Below are 23,129 nucleotides of genomic sequence, written 5' to 3'. Positions count from 1 at the left end.
TTTCTACACTTATTATTATTATTATTATTATTATTTGCTATGATACATGGTTAGGGCATTCAGTCTAATATCAAACAGAAGTAATGATAGGGGGAATCTTTGCTTATTTCTGATTTTAATAGAAATGCTTCTACATTTTCATTATTATATGTGATATTAGCACTACATTGATAACTATCTTTTATTAAATTAAAAGATAGCTCTTCTATTTCTACTTGCAAATAACGCTTTTTACTTATATCATATATATAAATGTTGAATTTTAGTAAATGTTTTCTCCCCATTATTAAGATGATAAGATAGTTTTTCTTTAAACAGTTAATATGTATTAATATATAATAAATAATATAAATACAATTATATTTATTTTATTTTTATTCCTGGGATAAACTCTACTTGGTTGTTTTTGATAAATATTGTTCAATTTTATTTATTTATGATTTTTTCATCTGTATTAATCAGTGAGATTAATGAATATCTTTTAAGATAGAAATTTGGCAGCCCATTTTAAAATATTGTGATTAGGTGTTAGAGATGTATCCTTGTTTTATCAAAGATAGAAACTGCATTTATGTTTCTTCTTACTGCTTTTGAGCAATTTATGTGGACAGCTATTTTATAGGAAAATCCTAAGTTTTTCTTTTTTTGTGTTTTTTTATTCAGATTTTAATATCAGTAATCCTTAGAATGATAAAAGTAATGCAAAGCTTTTCTTTCTAATTCTGTGACAGTTTAAATAGAATTAATAGTATATACATTTTGAATAACATTTGAAATGATTTAGTGATGGGGTGCCTGGATAGCTAAGTCTGTTAAGCATCTGACTTTGGCTCAGGTCATGATCTTGCAGTTCATCCCCACATCCTGCTCTGAGATCAGTGCTGAGCCTGCTTCAGATCCTCGTCTCCCTCTCTCTTTACCCCTCCCCATGCTTTCTCTCTCTCAAAAATAAGTTAAAAACATTAAAAAAAAAAAAGAAATTGGGGCACCTGAGTGGCTCAGTCGGTTGAGCGTCCAACTTCGGCTCAGGTCATGATCTCACAGTTTGTGGGTTCGAGCCCCGCATCAGGCTCTGTGCTGATGGCTTGCTCAGAGCCTGGAGCCTGCTTCAGATTCTGTCTCTCTTTCTCTCTCTGCCCCTCCCCCGCTCACGCTTTGTCTCACTCTGTTTCTCAAAAATAAATAAAATGTAAAAAAAAAGAAAAAAAGAAAAAAAGAAATGATTTAGTGGTGAAATGGTTTGGACCTGGTTCACTTATAAGGAGATTGCTCTTTGAGAGTGTTCTCAGTTGAGTTTGTGTCTTACCCATATATGCATTTCTAACTCCTAATGGGGTACCTAGTAGGCACCAGATACATATTGTGTATATTTGATTAGAATGTTAGTGACCAACCTTCAGGCACAGGAATATCCTTCCTGACACTTATTATTGCCTAAAATTCCAAAATTATATCACTTTGACCTAATTTCCTTAAAAAGTCAGGGGTGCCTAGCTGACTCAGTCAGTTGAGCCTCTGACTCTTGATTTTGGCTTAGGTCATGATCTCAGGGTCATCGGATCCCCGCTTGGGATTCTCTCTCTCTCTCTCTCCCTCCCCCTGTCCCTCCCCCTCTTGCTCACATGTGCACATGCACACTCTCTCTTTTAAAAATAAAGTCATTGTCTTCTATGAAATGATAGCAGTTCATAAAGTTATAACATAATAAGCCTTGTTTTTCATTTTTACTTTCAGTGTAAATGACCTGCTTAGATACTTTCCTAATTCTTGAAATTAGAATTTAAATGGAGTGTGAAATTTAAATGGACTGCATAGGTTATAGCAGTCATTTTAAAAGAAATAGGGATGAGAAAGAAATAGGGATGGGAAAGAAATAAGGATGGGTGTGGGAGAGAGAAAGAGAGAGAAGAGGAGGAGAGATAAAAGATGAGAAGAAGGAAACACAGTGTCTATGGAGTTAAGGAATGCTTGCTAACAAGTGGAGAAAGAACACAGAAATCAAATAAAATACCAACTTTGCAACTTTGTTTATTTCACAGTTTTACCCAGAATTGACCTTATGCTATATGGCATTGGATTTCTTGATTAGGTAAGGCCAATATTTTTCCCGGGCATATTCAATTTCAGCCATTTTGTTTTTCTAAACTTCCTGCCTCAAACTTCTTCATTCTGTTCTTCTTCTTGACTGAGTATTTTCCCCTTCCTACTCTATTATAGGCAGACGACTTAACTTTCCAGAACATGACTTTTTAAAGCCAAATTATCATAATTCACAATGAAATTTTACCTTCATTTAGAAGAGTTTTAAAAGGAATGTAATACTGGAATTTTTTTAGATGAGCTTCCTACTAAAATCAAAAAAGGTATTGCTTTCATTTTATTGAAATTTTTGGTCAGTTTCATTTTTCTAAATAAAGCACTTTGAACTATTTTATCTCATTAACTTTAAAACCACTATATGGCCATTTCAAGGCCAGAGGTAGTTCTATTCCCAAGGGGATGGCACTGAAAAAAATCCCTCTATAGGGGCTAGGGCACCACCCAACAAGTACTATCTCCTTTATGCACTTGTACAATATAAAAAAATGGATGGAGTCAATAGCATGAGTTAGCTCATAAACACACCTGAATTGATCAGATTAGCCAGTCACTGACAACAATGATAGTTCTAAGGAAATAGAACATAGAAGAGGTCAACATGTGTTCACTAATAGGACATGTTTGTTTGCAATGAAAATTATGAGAGTATTGAATAATCTTTTGTTGTCTTTGTCAGAGCATTTGAGGGCTGTGGGGGTTTTAATGGGAGAGAAGTGAAGTGGAGTGAGAGGGTGGCAGCAGCAGCAGTAGGCCCCCACCCTCCTTGACCTGCTTCACCTTGTTGTCTGGCTCTGGGTGGCGATTTTCTAGTGATAACGTCAAGGAAAGGTTTTTATTTCACAGTGTTCTGGGTATCTTTTGTTGGGCCTCCAGGTCCTCTCTCCACTCTTTTCCCTGCTGCCCTGCTCCTAAGAAGGTAAGCCATCTGTTCTGTGTCAAGGAAATTGCTTGTGAAAACACCAAAAGAGTGAAGTTGGGCTGTTTATCTTCCAGCTCCATTCAGGACCACATGATTTGGCTGTATCAGCCTGTCAAGGCCACAGTTCTTTCTATATAGCTCTCTCCATATAGCTATTCTCTCTGCTTTCCTGTAATAGAACTTGCTCCTTGAAAGCTAGGAGTGGTAATGGCTGTCTATTGTTGTATGTTGTATGTTGAAATGAGATACTTCATTATTCCTAATGGGTTTATCTAAACTACTCCCATGCCATCCATCTGTCTATTTATCTATTCATCAATTATCTATCTACTCATCTATTTATCTATTAATCATTTATCCTCTATGTATCTATGTTTTTGAAAAAAAATTATGTTTATTTATTTTTGAGAGAGAGAGAGAGACAGAGTGTGAGCAGGGGAGGGGAAGAGAGAGAGGGAGACACAGAGTATGAAGTAGGCTCCAGGCTCTGAGCTGTCAGCACAGAGCCCGACGTGGGGCTCGAACCCAGGAGCTATGAGATAATGAAATGAGCTGAAGTTAGAGGCATAACCGGCTGAGCCACCCAGGCGCCCCTGTATCTGTTTTTGTTCAAATCTTTTGAAGTAGTTCTTTTTTTTATTAAACTTCCCTCAAATACTCCATTTGAGTATGATGTCTATAACATCTGATTGACATAGTAATTGGTACCAGAAATGGCCCTGGGAACAAAACCCTCAAAATGTAATTCTGGCATTGGTTTGCTCATATATTAGAGGGCTATACAACAACTTTGCTAGGAGGAAATAAGACTCTGGTCAGCTGTAGCATATTGTGACATCACAGTCACTCAAATTCCCAGTGGTGGCATGAGATGAAGTACAGGTGGAGGACTAGCAATGGGGAGATCAAATGGCCCTGGTCATTATGGCAGCAGTGATACTAAGGATTGTAAGGTCAGCTGGCTGTTTCTGTTGGCATTAGAAAATGTAAAAAGAGAAAAGGAGAAATTAAAGATTGTGATTATTATCACTATTTACTCAGAACACACTCAGACAATTAGAAAGTTTGGAAGCTTTATAGAAGTTCATATTTTGCAGACACACAGCAGATATGGCTGAGGTACAAACCCTGGGAGCCTGATGATGTATGGGTTGCAGAATTGCAGCACCAAAGGGTGTATAGCCCTATGGGTCTTTAAGTTAATGGCATTTGTGGGGAATAAGTGGGACCCCACGATAAGGAATCGGGCCATTTGGGCAGACACAGAGAAGGCTAAGAAGTTTAAACCTCCAAATCCCCCTGAACTCTTGCCATTAGAGTTCCCTTCCCATACATAAGTGTCCTCTATGAATGTGCCCAAGGAATTTGCTAATAAAAGGATACTGGTTCTCCTCAGCTATATGTTCCTACCAGCCCTGATTGCCTCCAGGCCCATATGAGAATTAGATCCCAGTAGAACCCAGATGGAGGAACACAAAACCTATTTTTGTAGGAGATAGCCTATCCACCAAAAGAGTTATAAGATCTTGCCAGTTTTTATCTGCTAGAGCTTGGGGGAAATGTATGGGAATGTATTTTAAGGGTATGAGGCCAATAAAAATGAAACATAAGGGTTGTTTAGGCTGTATTTATTGTAATAGATGTATACATTTGTGATTTGGAATTTAATGTGTTGGCTTGAGTCTACTAGATTGAGTAATTGAAACCTGGACTCAATAGTGACCTGGAGTTAGAGAGATTCTAATACTTCCCTAATGGCTCAGGAAAATAAAAAAGTTGAAATGTACCTATTGAGTACAACTTGATTAGTTAGCCTCTAATCAGGTCTCTTTCTCCCTCCTTCTCCCCTTCTCCTTCCCTGGCAGGGCCTATAGGATGTTCCTTTAATGGAGGCATTTAGCTAGCAAAGGAGAACCAGCATTTTTGAAAAATTCTATGTGACTGACATCTATAGGCCAGAGGTGATGGTGGAAAATGTTGCACCTAGAAGTGGCAGATGGCAGTTGATGGTGCTTAAGTGGCAGAGGCAAGTTGGGCAGAATTACAAAGAAGCCACAGGATGAGTGGTAGCCATGGATCTACAATAATGGCTAATTGATCTAACTGCTACAAATGAAATTGATGGGAAGCATATCAAGGATATAATGTATATCAGAGGAAAAATTCTAATTTTGGTGGGCAGAAATCCAACCTAAATCATTGTGGTGGGGATCCATGTCCTAATACTAGTGCCTACACCTAAGGCAGTTCCCAGACCCAAGCTTCTAGAATGAAGGAAAAAACATTCTCTTAAAGGAAGGACCCTGCAAGGTGGCCCTAGACATATTTTGTCATTCTCCCCCCAGGCTTTCCTAAAAATACCTGTGCATTCATCAGGGCAACTGGACATTGGGAGAAATGGAGATATCCAGATCTCTTGTAGATTATTCGATAGTGGCTTCCAAGTGACCTGAAACCCCACCATGGTCCGCCAGTTAGAGTGGAAGTTTAAGAAAGTCAGGTAATTGAAGAATCTTGGTCCAAGTCTGTCCCAGTGAGGCCAGTAGGACCACAGTTTTTCCCCCAGGCCAAGAATGTATATAGAGAAGAATATACTTAATTATATATATAATTAGTATCTGACAGAATCTTCACTTTTGTTCTCTGGTGAAAAGATGAAGTGGAAGGGCCTGGAAATGTGCCTATTTTCTTGTTCATTCCATAAGAAAACAGTATAAACCAAAATCAATAATGGAGCCCTGGGTGAATTTCAGAGATTTCAAAGACTTGAAATATGTATGATAGTGATTTCCACTACATCCCAATTTAAATAGCCTCTTAATCTTAATTCTGCTATTGCAAAATCCAGATGATTCATGGAGAATACCTGTAGATGAGTTGTAATTGAACTTTAGTAAGCATCAGAATCACCGCAGGGTCATTAAAACACAGATTCCTGGGTTCCATCCCTAGAATTTCTGATTTAGCAGGTCTGGGGTAAAACCTAAGAATTTCCATTTCTAACAGGTTCTAGGTGATAGTAATCTTGCTGGTCCTGAGACCACTCTTTGAACACTTCTGTCAAAGATATCCAAATTTATTAAGATGAAAATGCTAATTTCATTTATTTCCTGCCATATGATATACAGCATTAAACTAGATTAAAAAAATTCCCCATTCTTGAAAACAAAAGTACTCAAAGTAATTTGCCTCTTTGAGGTTGTATATCCTTTCTCTCATGCTTCTGCTCACTGTCATAATGTAAACTGAAGGGAAATTCATTATTCTGATATCCCATAGACCAACAAGGTGGCTTATCATATTGATGATATTATGCTAATAGACCTAGAGGGCAGGAAATATCAAGCATTCTAGATACCTTGATGACACATATACGTGGCAGAGAGTAGGAGATAAACTCTGCAAAAGATAAGGAACCTAATAAATTAGTGATGTGTTTAGAGATCTTGTGGTCTGGCATATATTGGAATATAACCACAAGAATAAGAGATAAATTGATGTACCTTACACTGCCTACCATGAAGAAAGAATTATGGTGCTAGTGGGATTTGAAAACTTTGTGCATCACATTTTAGGGTGTGGTTATGGCCCAGTTAGTGGGTAGTCCATAAATAAACCTTTTGTTTTTTCAGCCTGGTTGAAGTAAGATTTGTACAAGGTAAAATTAATTAAATTGATGAATTTTGACAAATGCGTTCAATTGTGTAACAACCACAAGACAACCAAAATCATGATATAGAACTTCTCCATCATCCTGAAATGTTCCATTGGGATTTCACTCAACCCCCTTACCCCACCCACTTATCCCTCATCTGCCTCCTATTTATGGTTTTGGCTTTTCTAAATTTCCATATAATGAGATCACACTGCATGTAAATCCTTTAAATATGACATATTTTTCTCAGCCTGGGTTTCTGAGCCTGGGTGGCTCAGTCAGATGGGCGTCTGACTACAGTTCAGGTCACGATCTCACGGTTGGTTCCTGGGTTCCTGAGTTCGAGCCCCACGTCTGGCTCTGTGCTGACAACTCAGAGCCTGGAGCCTGCTTCGGATTCTGTTTCCCTCTCTTTCTGCCCCTCCCCCGCTAACGCTCTGTCTCTTTGTGTCTCTCAAAAATGAATAAATGTTAAAAAAAAAAATTAAAAAAAATTTAAAAGAAATTCACAAGCTGATTTTCTTTTTTTCTTTTTTTAAATGCTTATTTTTGAGAGAGAGAGAGAGAGAAAGAGAGAGAGAGAGCGCAAGGGGTAGAGAGAGAGGGAGACACAGAATCCAAAGCAGGTTCCAGGCTCTGAGCTGTCAGCACAGAGAGCCCTATGTGGAGCTCAAACTCATGAACTACGAGAACATGATCTGAGCTGAAGTCGGATGCTTAACCCACCGTGCCACCCAGCCGCCTCCACGAGCTGATTTTCAACATGGCTGTAGCACTTTATACTTTTATTTTTTTTTAATATTATTTATTTTGAGAGAGGAAGAGAGCAGGGGAGGGGCATAGAAAGAGGAATAGAGACAGAATCTCAAGCAGGCTCCATATGCCATGTGGAGGCCCAATCAGAGGCTTGATCCCACCACCTTGAGATCATGACCTGAGCCAAAATCAAGAGTCTGACACTTACCCAACTGAGCCACCCAGGCACCCTGGATGTAGCACTTTAAATTCTCACTAGCAGTGTATAACATTTATAGGTGCTCTACATTTCCATCAGAATATGGTATTGTTAGTTTATTATTTTTTTAAATTTCAGTTATTCTCAAATATGTGCAGTAGTATCACATTTTGGTTTTTATTTGTATTTCCATAATAACTGAAGATTTTGAATATCTTTATCATCTATATATCTTCTTTGGTGAAATGTCTGTTCAATTTTTGTATCTATTAAAGTTTTCTTATTGTTGAACTTTGAGAGTTTGTTAAACATTCTGGATACACATCCTTTGTTAAATACATGATTTGCAAATATTTTCTCCTAGTCTATGGCTTGTCTTTTCATTCTCTTGACAGTCTTTTACAGAGAAAGTTTAAAATTTTGATGAAGACTAATTTATGGATTTTTTCTTTTATGGATTATGCTTTTGGTGTCATGGTTAAAAAATTTTTGCCTAACCCCATGTAATGAAGATATTGTTCCTGTATTTTCTTTTAAAAGTTTTACATTTAGATCTATAATATATTTTGAGTTAATTTTCAGATAAGATGTGATGTATAGGTCAAGTTTCATTTTTGTTTTTTTATATGGATGCCCATTTGTTCCTGTACAGTTGGTTCAAAAGATTCATTCTCCACTGAATGGCTTTTGCACTGTTATCAGTTACCTATTGACCACCTTTGTGTACTATTTTCAGACTTCCTATTTGAATTCATTGCTATAGTTACCTATCCTGTCACCAATTTCACACTGGAATGATTATAAATAGTAAGTCTTTAAATCAGGTGGTGTGAGTTCTTCAAGTTTGTTATTATTTTTCAAAATTGTTTTGATCATTGTTGTTCTTTTGCTGTTCCCTATAAATTTTAAGATTGGCTCATCTACGCAAAAGTCCCCACTGTAATTTAGATTGGGGTTATATTGAATATATATATCATTTTGAGAAGAACTGATATTATAGCCATATTGAGTCTTCTGATCCATGAGCATGGTGTAACTTTCTATTTATTCAGGTGATCTTTAAATTATGTCAGCAATGTTTGGTTTTATAGTTTTAATGTATAGACCTTGCACATTTTTGTTAAATTTATTCTTAAGTATTTCACACATTTTAATGCTATTATAAAATATTAAAAAATTTCAATATCCAATTGTTTATAATTAGTATATAGAAACACAACTGAGTTTTGTATATTGACCTTGAATTCAGTGCTTTGCTTAATTCATTTAATAAGTCTAGAAATATTTTAGTACATTCATGGGGTTTTCTATGTAGACAATCATGTTGTCTGAAAATAGGGAGAATTTCTTTCATTCTTTCCAATCTGATTGTCTTTTGTTTCTCTTCCTTGCCCTAATGCATTGGCTGGGACTTCCAGTACAATGTTGATTAGGAACAATGAAAGAAGACATTTTTATCTTGTTCCTGTTCTTAGAAGGAAAGCATTCATTCTTTGTCCATTAAGTATTATGTTAGGTGTAGGTTTGTCATTGATGTTCTTTATCACATTTAGGTTATTTCCTTCTATTGCCTATCTGCTAAGTTTTTAATGTGAATGAAAGTGGAATCTTATTAAATACATTTTCTTCATTTAGATAATTATGGTTTTTCCTCTCTGCTAATGTGTTAAATTACATTGATTGAGTTTTGAATGTTCAAACTTGCATTCTTGAGATTACCACCACTTAGTCATGTTGTCTTACTTTTTAAAAAGTGTTAAAACTGAGAATAAACTGAGTGTTGATGGGGGGGTGGGAGGGAGAGGAGGGCGGGTGATGGGTATTGAGGAGGGCACCTGTTAGAATGAGCACTGGGTGTTATATGGAAACCAATTTGACAATAAATTTCATATTAAAAAAATAAAAAATAAAAAGTGTTGCTTGATTCAATTTGTTAACATTTTGTTGAAAATGTTCCCATCTATGTCCATAAAAGACATAGGTCTAGATTTTTATTTTCTTGTTAATGTCTTTGATTTTGGTATTAGGTAATGTTGGCCTTATAAAATAAGTTGGGAAGTGTTCCCTCTTCTTCTGTTTTCTGGAAGAGTTTGTGTAGAATAGGTATTACTCATTCCCTAAACGTTTGGTTGAGTTGAATAATGGAGATATCTAGGCCTGTATATTCTCTCAAGTGTATTTTATTAATTTGTCTTTCAAGGAAAGGTATTTCCTTGTCCATTCAAGTAAAATTTTAAAATTCATTTGCATAAAATTGTTTATAATATCCCTGTATCATCCTTTCAATGTCTGTAGGATTTATAGAAAAGTCCCCTCTCTCATTTTTATTGTTAGTGATTTGTGTCTTCTCTTTTCTTTCTGATCAGCCTAACTAGAGGTTTATCAATTTTGTTGAGTTTCTCAAATTGACTTTTGTTTTCACTGAATTTCTCTTTTGTGTTTGTTTTCTATAGTATTGCCTTATAATTTACCAATATTCTTTCTTTTCTTCTACTTCTTTTGGACCAATGGGAAGAAAAATTGGAGAAATTGGAGAAATTCTTCAGGAAATTGGAGGAGAATGAAGTCCCTCTACCTGTTTGCACCTCCTGTCATATATCATTCTCTGAATTCTAGGAATTCCTCTTCAGGTAAAAGAATAGTGAGAACTTCCCGCTGTCATTAGCACTAAGATACTAAATCACCCCTTGTTGACATTCCTAAACACCATCCACACATTTATAATGGCCTCTTCATTAAACTCTCCTTACCCAGTAAATATTTGATTTCTTGATGTTTCCTGTCTGCTGATACAGATAAGTTTTTACAATTAATTAATTAGCTAATGGATTTCAAATAGGATGTTTTCAGGTTCACAGCAAAATTGAGTGGAAGGTACCCATCTGAGCCTGGGACTTTCTTTTTTGGGAGGTTATTAATTAATATTTCAATTTCTTTAATGTATGCTGGCCTATTCAAATTGTTATTCTTGTGTGAGTTTTGGTAAACTGTTATCAGGGAATTCCTAAATTTTATGTAGGTTATCAAATTGATGGGCATAGAATTATTCATAATATTTTTTTAATGTTCATAGGATCTGTAGTAATGATTTCTCTTTCATTTACTTTTTGTTTTGTTTAAAGTTTCTCTTTGCTTTTGTTTTTATCAAAGTAATATAAGCACAGAAAAATAGAATTGTGCAAATAGAAAAAGCAGAAGTATTCCCACTCCATCCCTCCTCAGGCATCCTTAAAGCAACAAAATTCTTTTATAATTATTTACTTCATTCCATTATGTTGATGTATCATTATTTAATAAATTTCCTAAAGAAGTTTGGATCATTGACATCCTTCCCCAACCCTGCATTTTATTTTGGAAATTTTCAAACAAATCAGAATGTTGAAAACTTTTACAGTGGGCACCCATGTCTGCACTACTTAGGTTCTTCCCCTTAACGTGTTACTATACTTGTTTTATTATATATATATCTACTCAATGATCCATCCTCTATCCACCCATCAATCCATCAATTTTTTGATGCATTTCAGACTAATTTAGAGACATTATTTATACTTCCTCCCAGATGCTTCAGTCTGTATGTGATTGACAGGAGTTCAATATTTGTCCGTGATTCTTTTTTATTGTTGTTTTTGTTTTTTAATATGAAATTTATTGTCAAATTGGTTTTCACACAACACCCAGTGCTCATCCCAACAGGTGCCCTCCTCAATGCCCATCACCCACCCTTCTCTCCCTCCCACCCCCCATCAACCCTCAGTTTATTCTCAGTTTTTAAGACTCTCTCATGGTTTGGCTCTCTCCCTCTCTAACTTTTTTTCCCCCCACTCTTATGTGTATCCTGAGAAACTTAACAGAAGACCATGGGGGAGGGGAAGGAAAAAAAAAGTTAGAGAGGGAGGGAGCCAAAACATAAGAGACTCCTAAAAACTGAGAACAAAGTGAGGGTTTATTGGGGGTGGGAGGGAAGGGTGGGTGGGTGATGGGTATTGAGGAGGGCACCTGTTGGGATGAGCACTGGGTGTTATATGGAAACAATTTGACAATAAATTTCATAAAAAAAAAGGATCATACCCATGATAGTGTAAGATTTATTTTAGGGATGAATAGATGGCTCAACACTAGCAAATCAGTCAATGTGATACACAACCTCAACAAAATTAAGGATAAAAATCATATGATCATCTCAATAGATATAGAAAAATCATTTGACAAAATTCAACATCAATTTATTATAAAAACTTTCAACAAAGTGGGTGGAGAGGGAATGTACATCAACATAATAGAGGCTATATATGACAAGTCCACAACTAATACTCAATGGTAAGAAGCTGAAAGTCTTTTCTCTAAGATCAGGAACAGACAACGATGCCCATCATTGCCACTTTTATTCAACATAGAATTGGAAGTCTTAGAGCAATTAGGCAAGAAAAATAAATAAAAGGCATCCAAACTGGAAAGGAAGTAAAACTGTCACTATTGTCATTTTTAAATAAGTTTTTAATTTTAATTCCAGTATAGTTAACATACAGTGTAATATTAATTTCAGGTGTATAGTATACTGATTCAACAGTTCTATACATTGCTCAATGCTCGTGATAAGTGTAATCTCTAATCCCCATTGCCTATTTTATCCTTCCCCTTACTTACCTTCTCCCTGCTAATGATCAGTTTGTTCTCTATAGCTAAGAATCTGTTTCTTGGTTTGTCTTTCTTCTTTTTTCTCCCCTTTGCTTGTTTGTTTTGTTTCTTAAATTCCACATAGGAGTGCAATTATATGGTATTTGTCTTTCTCTGACTGGCTTATTTCACTTAGTATTATACTCTCTAGCTCCATCCATGTCATTGCAAATGGCAAGATTTCATTATTTCTTATGGCTGAATAATATTCCATTACCTATTTATATCACATCTTTATTCATTCATCTTGGTCTGCTTCCATAATTTGGCTATTGTAAATAATGCCATAATAAACATAGAGGTGCATGTATTCCTTTGAATTAGTGTTTTTGTATTTTGGGGGGTAAATACCTAGTACTGCAATTATTGGATTATAGGGTAGTTCTATTTTTAACTTTCTGAGGACGCTCTATACTGTTTTCTACAGGGGTTTCACCAGTTTGCACCCCCATCAACAGTGCACCATGGTTCCTATTTCTCTACATCCTCATCAATGCTTGTTGTTTCTTGTGTTTTTTATTTTAGCTATACCAACTTGTGTAAGGTGATATCTCACTGTAGGTTTGATTTGCATTTCCCTGATTATGAGTGATGTTGAGCATCTTTTCATGTGTCTTTTGACTGTCTATATGTCTTCTTTGGAGAAATGTCTTTTCATGTCTTTTGCCTACTTTTAAATTGGATTATTTGTTTTTGTGTGTTGAATTGTATAAGTTCTTTATGTGTTTTGGAGACTAGCCCTTTATTGAATATGTCATTTGCAAATATCTTCTCCTGTCCGGTAGGTTGTCTTTTAGTTTTGTTGAATATTTCCTTTGCTGTGCACAAGCTTTTTATTTTCAAGAATAAAGCTGTCACCATGTTCAGGTGTTACTTTTTTGTTAACTGTTTGGTAGAATTCACCTGTGAAGCCATCTGTTACTGAGGTTTTCTTTGTTGGGAGGTTTTGATCACTGATTCAGTGTCCTTACTTTTTATTGGTCTGTTCAGATATTCTATTTCTTAATGATTCAGACTTGGTAGGTTGTATGTTTCTAGGAATTTACCCATTTATTCTAGGTTGTCCATTTTTGGGTGTATAATTGTTGATAGTAGTCTCATGATCCTCTGAATGACTGTGGTGTCAATGGTAATGTCTGCTTTTTAATTTCTAATTTATTTGAGTCCTCTGTTTCTCTGTTTCTGTAAATTTATCTAAAGTTTATTTATTTTATCTTAAAAAACCCAGCTCTTGGTTTTGTCTATCTTTTATATTTTTCTCTGTTCTATATTTCAATTATTTCTGCTCTCATCCTTGTTTTCTCCTTTCTTCTGTTCATTTGGTAGCTTGTTATTATTTTTCTTGGTAATTGACATATAAAACTAGGTTCTTTGAACTCTTTCTGTTTACTTAATGTAAGCATTTATTGTTATAAATTTCCCTCATAGTACTGCTTTTGCTAAATCTCATATATTTTGGTATGTTGTGCTTCCATTTTTATTTGTTTCAAGATATATTTCGATTTACCTTTGATTTCATTGATTCATATGTTGTTCAGGAATGTGTTGTGTAGTTCCCACATGTTTGTGAATTTTCCAAACTTCCTTCTGTTACTGATTTCTACTTTCATACCATTGTAGTTGGAAAATATACTTGGTATAATTCAATTTTCAAAAATTTCCTGAGACTTGTTTTGTGACACAACATATACTCTATCCTGGAAAATATTCCATGTACACTTGAGAAAAATTTATATTCTACTGCTATCAGATGGATTGTATGTGTCTCTTAGTTTCATTTGGTCTAAAATGTATTTCAGGTCCAATGTTTCCTTACTTATTTTCCATCTCAATTGTCCAAATGTTGTTGAAAGTGGAATATTTAAGTCCCCTACTATTATTGTATTGTATATTACTAACTTCAGCTCTGTTTGTGTTTGCTTAAGATATTTAGGTGCTCTGATGTGTGAAGATATATTTACAATTTTATATCTTCTTGATGAATTGACTCCTTTATCAATTTATAATGGCCTTAGTCTCTTATCACAGTGTTTTACTTAAAGCATATTTGTGTAATATAAGTTTGGCTACCCCTCCTCTCTTTTGGTTTCTGTTTGCATGGAATATCTTTTTCCACCTCCTCGCTTTGATCCTATGTGTGACCTTATACGCAGCATATGTTTGGGTCTCATTTTTTTAAAAATCAGTTCAGTCAAATAAATAAATAAGTAAATAAATAAATAATCAGTTCCACCATTCTATACCCTTTGACTTCAGAGTTTAATCCATTTACACTTAAAGTAATTATTGGGGTAAGGACTTAGTACTGCCATCTTGTTAATTATTTTCTGACTGTATTGTAGTTCCTTTGTTCCTTTCTTCCTCTGTTGTTGTCTTCCTTTTTGAATTGATGATTTTCTGTAGTGGTATACTTTGATTATCTTATCTTTATCTTGTTAGTACCTACTATCCGTTTTTATGGTTACCTTGAAGCTTCCTTGAAATACCTTATGGACAAATCAGTCTGTTTTAGGCTGACAACAACTTATCTTTGATTGTATACCAGAACTTTCCCCTTTTTCTTCCTTGCCACATTTTGTTTTTCGGTAGCAATTTAAAATTTTTTATATTGTTTATTAACAGGTTATTATGGCTATAGTTATTGCTAATACTTTTGTCTTTTAACCTATGTACTAGAGTTAAGTGGTTAATACACTGCATAATACAGTATGAGAGTGTTTTGGATCTGACTATATCTTTACCTTTTTATCAGTGTGTTGTGTGGTGTCATGTGTTTTCATGTTACTAATATCATCCTTTTGTTTCAGCTTTTTAAAAAAAGTTGATTTACTTATTTTGAGAGAGAGAGAGAGAACACAAGCAGGGGAGGGGCAGAGAGAAGAGAGAGATAATCCCAGGCAGACTTCATGCTATCAGCACTGACTGAACCACCCAGGGGCCTCTTGTTTCAGCTTTAAGAAATATGTCAGCAATTGTTATAAGGCAGATCTAGTGGTAATGCCTTTCCTCATTTTTTGTTTATTTGGGAAAGTCTTTATTTCACCTTCTTTTCTGAAGGACAACTTTATTGGTTACAGTATTCTTTGTTGGCAGTTTTTTATTTCTTTTAGCACTTTGAATATATCATCCCATTGTCTCTGAGCCTGCAAGATTCTTGCTGAGAAACCTGAAAGTCCTTTGCAGACTCTCTTGGATGAGAATTTTTTTCTCTTCCAATTTTTTTCCTCTTGATATTCTCATTCTCTTTTTCCCTTTGATTTTAGGCAGTTTTATTATAATATATTTTGGAGAAAATTGTTTTGGATTTAATTTTGCGGTGACCTATTAGATTCATGACCTTGAATGTCCAAATACCTCCTAGGTTTGGGAAGCTCTCAGCCTTTCTTTCTTTCTTTCTTTCTTTTTTTTTTTTTTTAATGTTTATTTATTTTTGACAGAGACTGAGTGGCGAAGGGACAGAGAGAGAGAGGGAGGCACAGAATCCAAAGCAGGCTCCAGACTCCAAGCTGTCAGCACAGAGCCCGATGCAGGGCCTGAGCCCACAAACCCTGAGATCATGACCTGAGCCGAAGTCAGACGCCCAACCAACTGAGCCACCCAGGCACCTCTCAGCCTTTATTTCTTTAAACAAGATTTCTACCACTGTTTCCACCTCTCGTTCTTTTCAGAGTCCAATGATGCATACATTGTTTCTGTTAAAGGTGTTCCATGAGTCCCAAAATATTTATTTATTTTTCATTCTTTTTTTGTCTTTTTGTTCTTCTGATTGGATAATTTCAATTGCTCTTTCTTTGAGCTCACTGATTCTTTTCTACTTAGTCAAGTGTGCAGTTGAAACTCTCTATTGAACTCTTCAGTTCAATTATTATATTCTTAAGCTCCAAAATTTCCATTTGGTTCCTTTTTTTTTTTTTTTTTTTTTTTACATTTTCTATCTCTTTGTCGAAGTTCTCATTTTGTTCTTGTATTGATTTCCTGATTTCATTACACTGTTTATCTGTGTTTTCTTGTAGCTCTCTGTGAATCTTTATGGCACTTGTTTTGAATTCTATGTCAAGCAAGTCCTGGATCTCCTTTTCTCCTTTTCACTTACTAGAAGTTCATTGTGTTCCCTTGGTGGTATCACATTTGCTTGATTCTTCATGATCCTTGTAACTTTGTGTAGGTGTCTACATATTTGAAGAAGCAGTTGTGTCTTCCAGACTTTATGGACTAACTTTAGAATGGAAAGATCTCACTTGTGGATGGAGGCACACTGGAGCATGTTGTGACCCCAAGTTTAGTTGTGCAGAATGCTAGCTGCAAGGGTGTGTTGTGGCTCCAGATTTAGGAGGGCATGTTGTATCTTTGGCTCAAGCCACTGGGATCTATAGCATTGACAACCCTTAGTCCTTGGCTAGCATTTTGAGTGTTTTCAGTGGCTGCTAGGGCTATTGGTGTCCTCAGAGGTGCATTCAGGTCTAATGGTTAGGGACCAAGACAGGCAGTAGTAGTGACTGGAGCCAGTGGTGTTCATACTTGGCTGTGAGAGCTGTGAGTTTCTGTGTGGTGGTAGGGGCCTTTTGCAGAACATATGTAATAGTGGCAGCCAGAGCAGGCAGCAAGACCTGGCTACAGAGAACGCAACTTAGGAAACCTTGGCTATTAGCATGCTTTACTGTGGCTGCTGGGTCTCACCACAGGCACACAGAAGTTTAGGTCAGTATTGGAAGTCAGGTCAGGGACATACAATTACACAGCCCCTTCAGGGGCTACCTGGAGGTGAGCCCCATGGTGCTAACCAGTGACAACAGACAAGGCCTGATCCAGATCCACAAGCAACTGTAGGATCTTTGGCTCTGAGTATATACCCTTGTGGCTACACTGTCTTCCCATGGGCACATGGCATTGGAAATCTATGATAGGTTTTAGGTTCCTTGCACATGCACAGTTGGAGGGGCTAGCCCCATGGATGTGCATATTGTTGTGGGATAGCTGCAGGGGTCTAGCCTAGCCTCTTACACTTGTGCAGCCTCATTTCGCAGGTGTGGGTGCTGGTATAGGTTCTGGCTCTGTCAGGGAAGGGTATGAGGGAAGAAACCAGGAGAGACTCGGGCATCTGCCATACACAAATGGAAAAACCAGATTAATTTCCAACGGGTGTGCCACAGCTATGCTGGCTGTCCATTGGTTTCTTCAGTGGTGAAGGTTGTTGGAGTCAGCCTTAGGAAAGATCATTTGGAAGTTCAGTTCTTCCTACTACATGTATACATCTCAGCATTGACAGTCTCTGGGTGGGGTAAAGTCATAGTGGGTCCTTTGTGTGGTGCTCCAAAAGGCTGGGGAAACTGGTAGCTCACTCTGTTCTCTTTTCCAGTGGGAGGAACTCTCTAGCTGGGAGTTTCCTCTTGGTGCTGAGCAAGGCCAGCCTAGGGGTTGGGGGTGGGTGCTGGCAAAATGAAGCTGTTTCTCTTCCCTTTTTGTGCAGTTATTTTGTTTTTTGTTTGTTTGTTTTGCTATTGTTTTTCTACTGTGTTGCTGAAGTTTTTTAAGTGGACTCCATGTATCCCCTAGAGCTGTTTTTGTTTGTAGATGGCTAACTATTGATCTTTGTGGAGGGATGGACGTTGTCTGCGTCCATCTCATGTTGCTATTTTGGTGATAACACTCTTTCCTTCACTTTTGAGGGATAATTTCATAGGGTACAGAATTCTAGGTTGGTTGTTTTTTCCTCTCAATACTTTAAATATTTTATTCCACTCTTCTCTTGCTTGCATGGTTTCTGGGCAAAAGGTGAATGTAATTCTTATCTTTGTTCTTTCATAGGTAAGATATTTTTCCTTTTCTGGGTGCCTGGGTGGCTCAGTTGGTTAAGCATCGGACTCATAATTTCAGCTCAGGTCATGATCTCACAATTTGTGCGATCGAGCCACACACTGGGCTCTGTGCTGACAATGTGGAATCTGCTTGGGATTTTCTTCCCCAACCTCTACTCCTCCCTCACTCTCTCTTATCTCTCACTCAAAATAAATAAATAAACTTAAAAAAATTTGTTTTCCTCTACCTTTTTCAATATTTTTTATCTTTTATTTTCTGCAGTTTTTTTTTTTTGTTTTTTTTAGAGAGAGAGCACACAAGTGGGGGAAGGGGCAGAGGGAGAGAGAATCTTAAGCGGGCTCCACACTCAGCATGGAGCCCAATGTGGGGCTCTATCCCATGACTCTGAGCCAAAATCAAGAGTCTGGTGCCCAACTAACTGAGCCACCCAGGCTCCCTTGCAGTTTTAATATAATATGCACAGGTGTAGTATTTTTGTTTTTGTTTTATATTTTTCCTGATGAATCTTCTCTAAGTTTCATGGGTCTGTGGTTTTGAGTCTGACACTTGTTTTGGGAAATTTTTTGTCATTATTGTTTCAAATATTTCTTCTGTTCTTTTTTCTCTCTTTTTGTTCTGATACTCCTTTTATGCATATGTTATACATTTTGTAGTTGTTCCACAGTTCTTGGCTATTCTGTTCCATGTTTTTTCATTCTTATTTTCTTTTTGCTATTCAGTTTTATAAGTTTCTATTTTCATATCTTCATGTTCAGAAATTCTTTCCACAGCCAAGCTCATTTTATTAATGGACCCATTGAAGCATTCTCCACTTCTCTGAGTGCTTTTAGTCTCTGGCATTTCTTTTTTGTTCTTTCTTAGGATTTTTATCTCTCTACTTACATTACCCATTTGTTCTTGAATACTGTTTACTTTTTACATTAGAGCTCATAGCATATTCATTAGAGTTCTTTTAAATTCCCAGTGGATAAGTACAACATCCCTGTCATGTCTGATTCTGATGCTTGCTCCATCTCTTCAAAATGTACTTTTTGCCTTTTGGTATGCCTTTTAATCTTTTCTTGATAGGTAGTCATGCTGTACCAGGTGAAAGAAACTGCTATGAATAGGCCTTTAATATGTGCTATGAAATGTGAAAGGAGAGAAATGTTCTATCATCCCATGATTCAGTCTTTTAGTGAGCCTGTGTCCCTGGACTGTGAATTTCGTAAGTATTTCTCAGTTTCTTTCTCCCCACTTAGGTGAGGCAGGATGTATTTCCCTCAGGTTGGTTTGGTTCTGAAGAAACCCAAATAGTTTAGGCTCTGATTAACCACTTTCTCTTGAGGACAGACCTTGTTAGGAAAAACAGCTCTAGGGTAATTCAAAAAAGTTACTTCTTCCCTTCCCCTGCTGCATGCACAAGAGGATTTGTTTTTGGTATTCACCATGATGATCTGGTCAAGCTCTAGGTAGTGAAACTCACAAAAATGTGAATGCCCCATTATTGGGTCTCCCTGGAGTTTTTAACTTTCAGGGTTGTCCATAGTGAGCCTCCAATAATTTGTTAATTATAGTTCAGGTTTTCCTACCTCATTCCTGGTTCCTGGGGAGAATCAGCTCATGGGTTTCTGCTCCAACAAGTTGTGATTCTCTGTATTTGCTTGTCTATCTCTTCCATTTTGGGGACATCAGTTTGTCTTGTGACCTTCCTTCTCTGATAGGTATAAGAAGAGCTGATTTTTCAGTTTGTTCAGCTTTCTAATTGTTAGAATAGAACGATGACTTTTAAGCAACTTACATACCAGACCAGAATTCAGAAGTCCAGAATTTGTTTTTGAATTTTAACACATATTTATAATTTTAAAAAAGACTGGTAGAAAAATTGCAAAAATATTCTATTATTATGGTTCTGTTGCTAAACTTAAGCTGGTTTGGTAAAGTCAGTCTGAAATTGTTAGCCTTGGAATCCATTGACTTAATTTTCCAGAGATCTTATAAAATGGTAGAATTGGAAACATTCTTTGACCTGTATTGATAATTTATTTTTAACTTAATCTCTTTAATAATGGCTTTGTGACCATCTGTTGTACTTTCTGTGGCTCTATAAAACTAATTGACTCTGCAGCTCTCCAAGAAAATTATAGAGAAGGGAGAATTTGCAATAGTTAGGGAAAACACCAATTATTGAAAACCTTTTTGCCAATGTGTGGACCTCATTTCAGGAGGCACAGATGTGTTTAGAGCGTGGTTCCTGCCCTTAAGGAGCAAGTAATGAAGTGGAGAATGCATTTGTAAGAAAATAATCATATAAGTCAGTCTGTTTTGAGGAGTATGATAAGCAAAAACTAAACATTACAGGGACACAGGAGCTTCACAGGTAAAGTGCTATTGCTATATATGGTAGCAAAATAATTTCTCCTCCTCCCCAAGCTCCATGAAAAATTTCCACATCCTAATACCTAGGACCTGGGAATATGTTACTTTACATAGCAAAGGGGAATTGAAGTTATAAATGGGATTAAAATTGCTAATTATCTGACTTTAAGGTAAGGAGATTATTTTGAATTATCTAGGTAGGTTCAATGTAATCACAAGTGTCCTCAAAAGTGGAAGACAGGCTTAAGAAGAGAATCAGAGGGAGCAGTCATGACTTGAAAAGTGATCAGAGAGATGCAATGCTTTTGTTTTTGAAGATGGAGGAAAAATGCCATGAACCAACGAATGTGAGGTTTTTAAAAGTTTTAAGGAAGAAAGAATAGATTCTCCCCTAGAATCTCCAGAAGGATCCTAGCCCTGTCAAATGCTGTGATTTTAGCCTGGTGTCATGTCAAACTTCATGCCTAATGAACTGTAAGATAATTAAGTTGTGATAAGCCACTATATTTGTGGTATTTTGTCATAAAATCATAGGAAGCTATTATATCATTTCTGGGAAGAAGAGAAAAAGACATTGTGGGCAAAGGGACAACAAAGGAAAGAGATAGAGGAACAAACCCTTACCTTTTCAGAGAATCAGCTGAGGGTCAGGTGTGGTTTAGGGCCAGTTTTGGGAGAACCTTAAGTACCATACAAGAATCTGGCCTTTAATCTTTAGAGCAAGAAAAGAATCAGTAAAGTTTTTGAGTACAACATTGAAATTCTTGGTTTTGTCTTTTGAAAAGAAAAAGTGGTATTTCCTAACCCAGAGTAGACTATAGGGGATAGTTGCGAAAGACACTCACTTTTCTGTTTTGCCTGAGTAATATCTTTATAGTGAGGCTTTATGTTCTGTTTGAATTCCCAGAATAAAGGAATATTGGTATGTAAAGCCAAGTTGTGAAGACATAACAAATATCTGCCATGTTCACTCATAAGGCCACTCCATTACTAGAGTGTTTGGATTGTTGTCTGATCCATTCTGTCACACTTTATAATATATTAATGTAAGTACAACTCATTTTAAAGTCAATTCTTTGATTTTTTTTTAACAATCTGCCATTTTGGATTATCTCTATCTCTAGTTTCTATCATTAATGTAAATAAGCATAAACTGCATGGTTAACCAAATTGATTGTGGAGGAATTGGCCATTAAAATAGCAAAATATAAAAGAGAGATTAAGTTAAATATCCACGCTTTCCTTTTCCTAGCTGTGAAAATTTCAAAACCAGCTCCCTACCAAAAATACTCAAGTTGCAGTCCTCTAGGTTCTGTGATAACATAAGTTTGGAAAATTCTGGTTAAGTAAATTTATTTAATTATAAATCTCTATGAGATAAAGATGCTATACAGCCCAATAAGTTTCTAGACATGGAATGCTTTTACTTGGAGTGGTAAAGGAGGTGAGGGAAAATAGCACTACATGTTGTGTACAGAGACTGATTTTCTGGAACTGTTGATGACTCCAAGAAGCTCAGAATTTAGAGGAGAGACTTTACATTTTGGATCCTCAGTTTCCAGGTTCTGCTAAATCAACTTATTATCTTTAATTCTGCAGTTTCTTAAAATTAAATATGAAAATCTTGTTTTACATATTATTTCATAATCACTGGTAGGTTTTTATCAGATTTTTGTAATCCATCATTAGAGATTCCTACTAATGCTGTATATGAGTGCTAAGCAACATGAGATTATCTCAAAACTTGATGGCTGGAATAGAAAGAGTTTCAGGAGAGTATTTCCTGAAGAGTTTCAGGAGATGTATTTCTATACATATTTTCATCCTTATATCAAAGTTAGAATGTCAGAAGTGCAGGAAATGTGCCCACATCACAGTGAGAAACTAGAGTCTTATGAAGACAAACATACTCAGGTTATGTAGCTAGTGAAGCTCCATGTGTCTAAATCTGCTGATACTATGACATCTTGCTGCTTTGGATGGAAAATAGGGTTTTATTTAACAGTCTTTTGACATCTGTTCTAAAATATGGATTTTGATGCACATTGGATTTTTTCTGAAGGATCTAATTTCACCACAAATTAACAGAGACAATTATTGGGAAGGAAAAGGGGATTTAGGAACCGGAAGTGTGATGTGTGATAATGATATATCTTTTTATTTTTTATTATTTTTAAAAAAATTTTTAATGTTTATTTATTCTTGAGAGAGAGAGAGAGAGACAGAGACCGAGCGTGAGTAGGGGAGGGACAAAGAGAGCGAGAAAGAGACAGAATCTGAAGCAGGCTTCAGACTCTGAGCTGTCAGCACAGAGCCTGATGAGGGGCTTGAACTCATGAACCGCAAGATCATGACCTAAGCTGAAGTCGTACGCTTAACCGACTACCACCCAGACGCCCCCATATATTTTTTTATATATAGGTCTGTGTCTGCATGTGTGTGTCCATATGGATGCGTGTATCTATGTATATACACATATATTCTATATTATATATGTGTATATGTAAATATACGTAGGTATACACCGAAAGGCATACTTGAAGGAAATACACTGAAATGTTAACAGTGGCTCTCTTTGAAGTGGAATTATAAATGATTTTTCTTCTTTTCTTTCTTGCATTTTACAAATTATCTAAAGTGAATATGTA

The 23,129-nt window shown here is 36.3% G+C and overlaps 1 long non-coding RNA gene across 2 annotated transcripts in view; it reads left to right on the top strand.

Moving 5' to 3' along the window:
* Nucleotides 1-3,884: 3,884 nt before the first annotated feature.
* The window catches only part of LOC122238574, a 150,427-nt gene continuing 131,182 nt past the window's right edge, over nt 3,885-23,129 (top strand). For both annotated transcript variants that reach the window (XR_006217531.1, XR_006217532.1), the window contains exons 1-2: nt 3,885-3,972; nt 10,145-10,259. This is a non-coding gene — a long non-coding RNA (uncharacterized LOC122238574). The remainder of the gene's footprint in view (nt 3,973-10,144; nt 10,260-23,129) is intronic.

This window comes from Panthera tigris, chromosome B2 (genome assembly GCF_018350195.1).
Source record: "Panthera tigris isolate Pti1 chromosome B2, P.tigris_Pti1_mat1.1, whole genome shotgun sequence".
Classification (NCBI taxonomy): Eukaryota; Metazoa; Chordata; class Mammalia; order Carnivora; family Felidae; genus Panthera; species Panthera tigris.
Note: the sequence above shows the minus strand (reverse complement) of the source record. Positions and strands in the feature narration are given on the sequence as shown.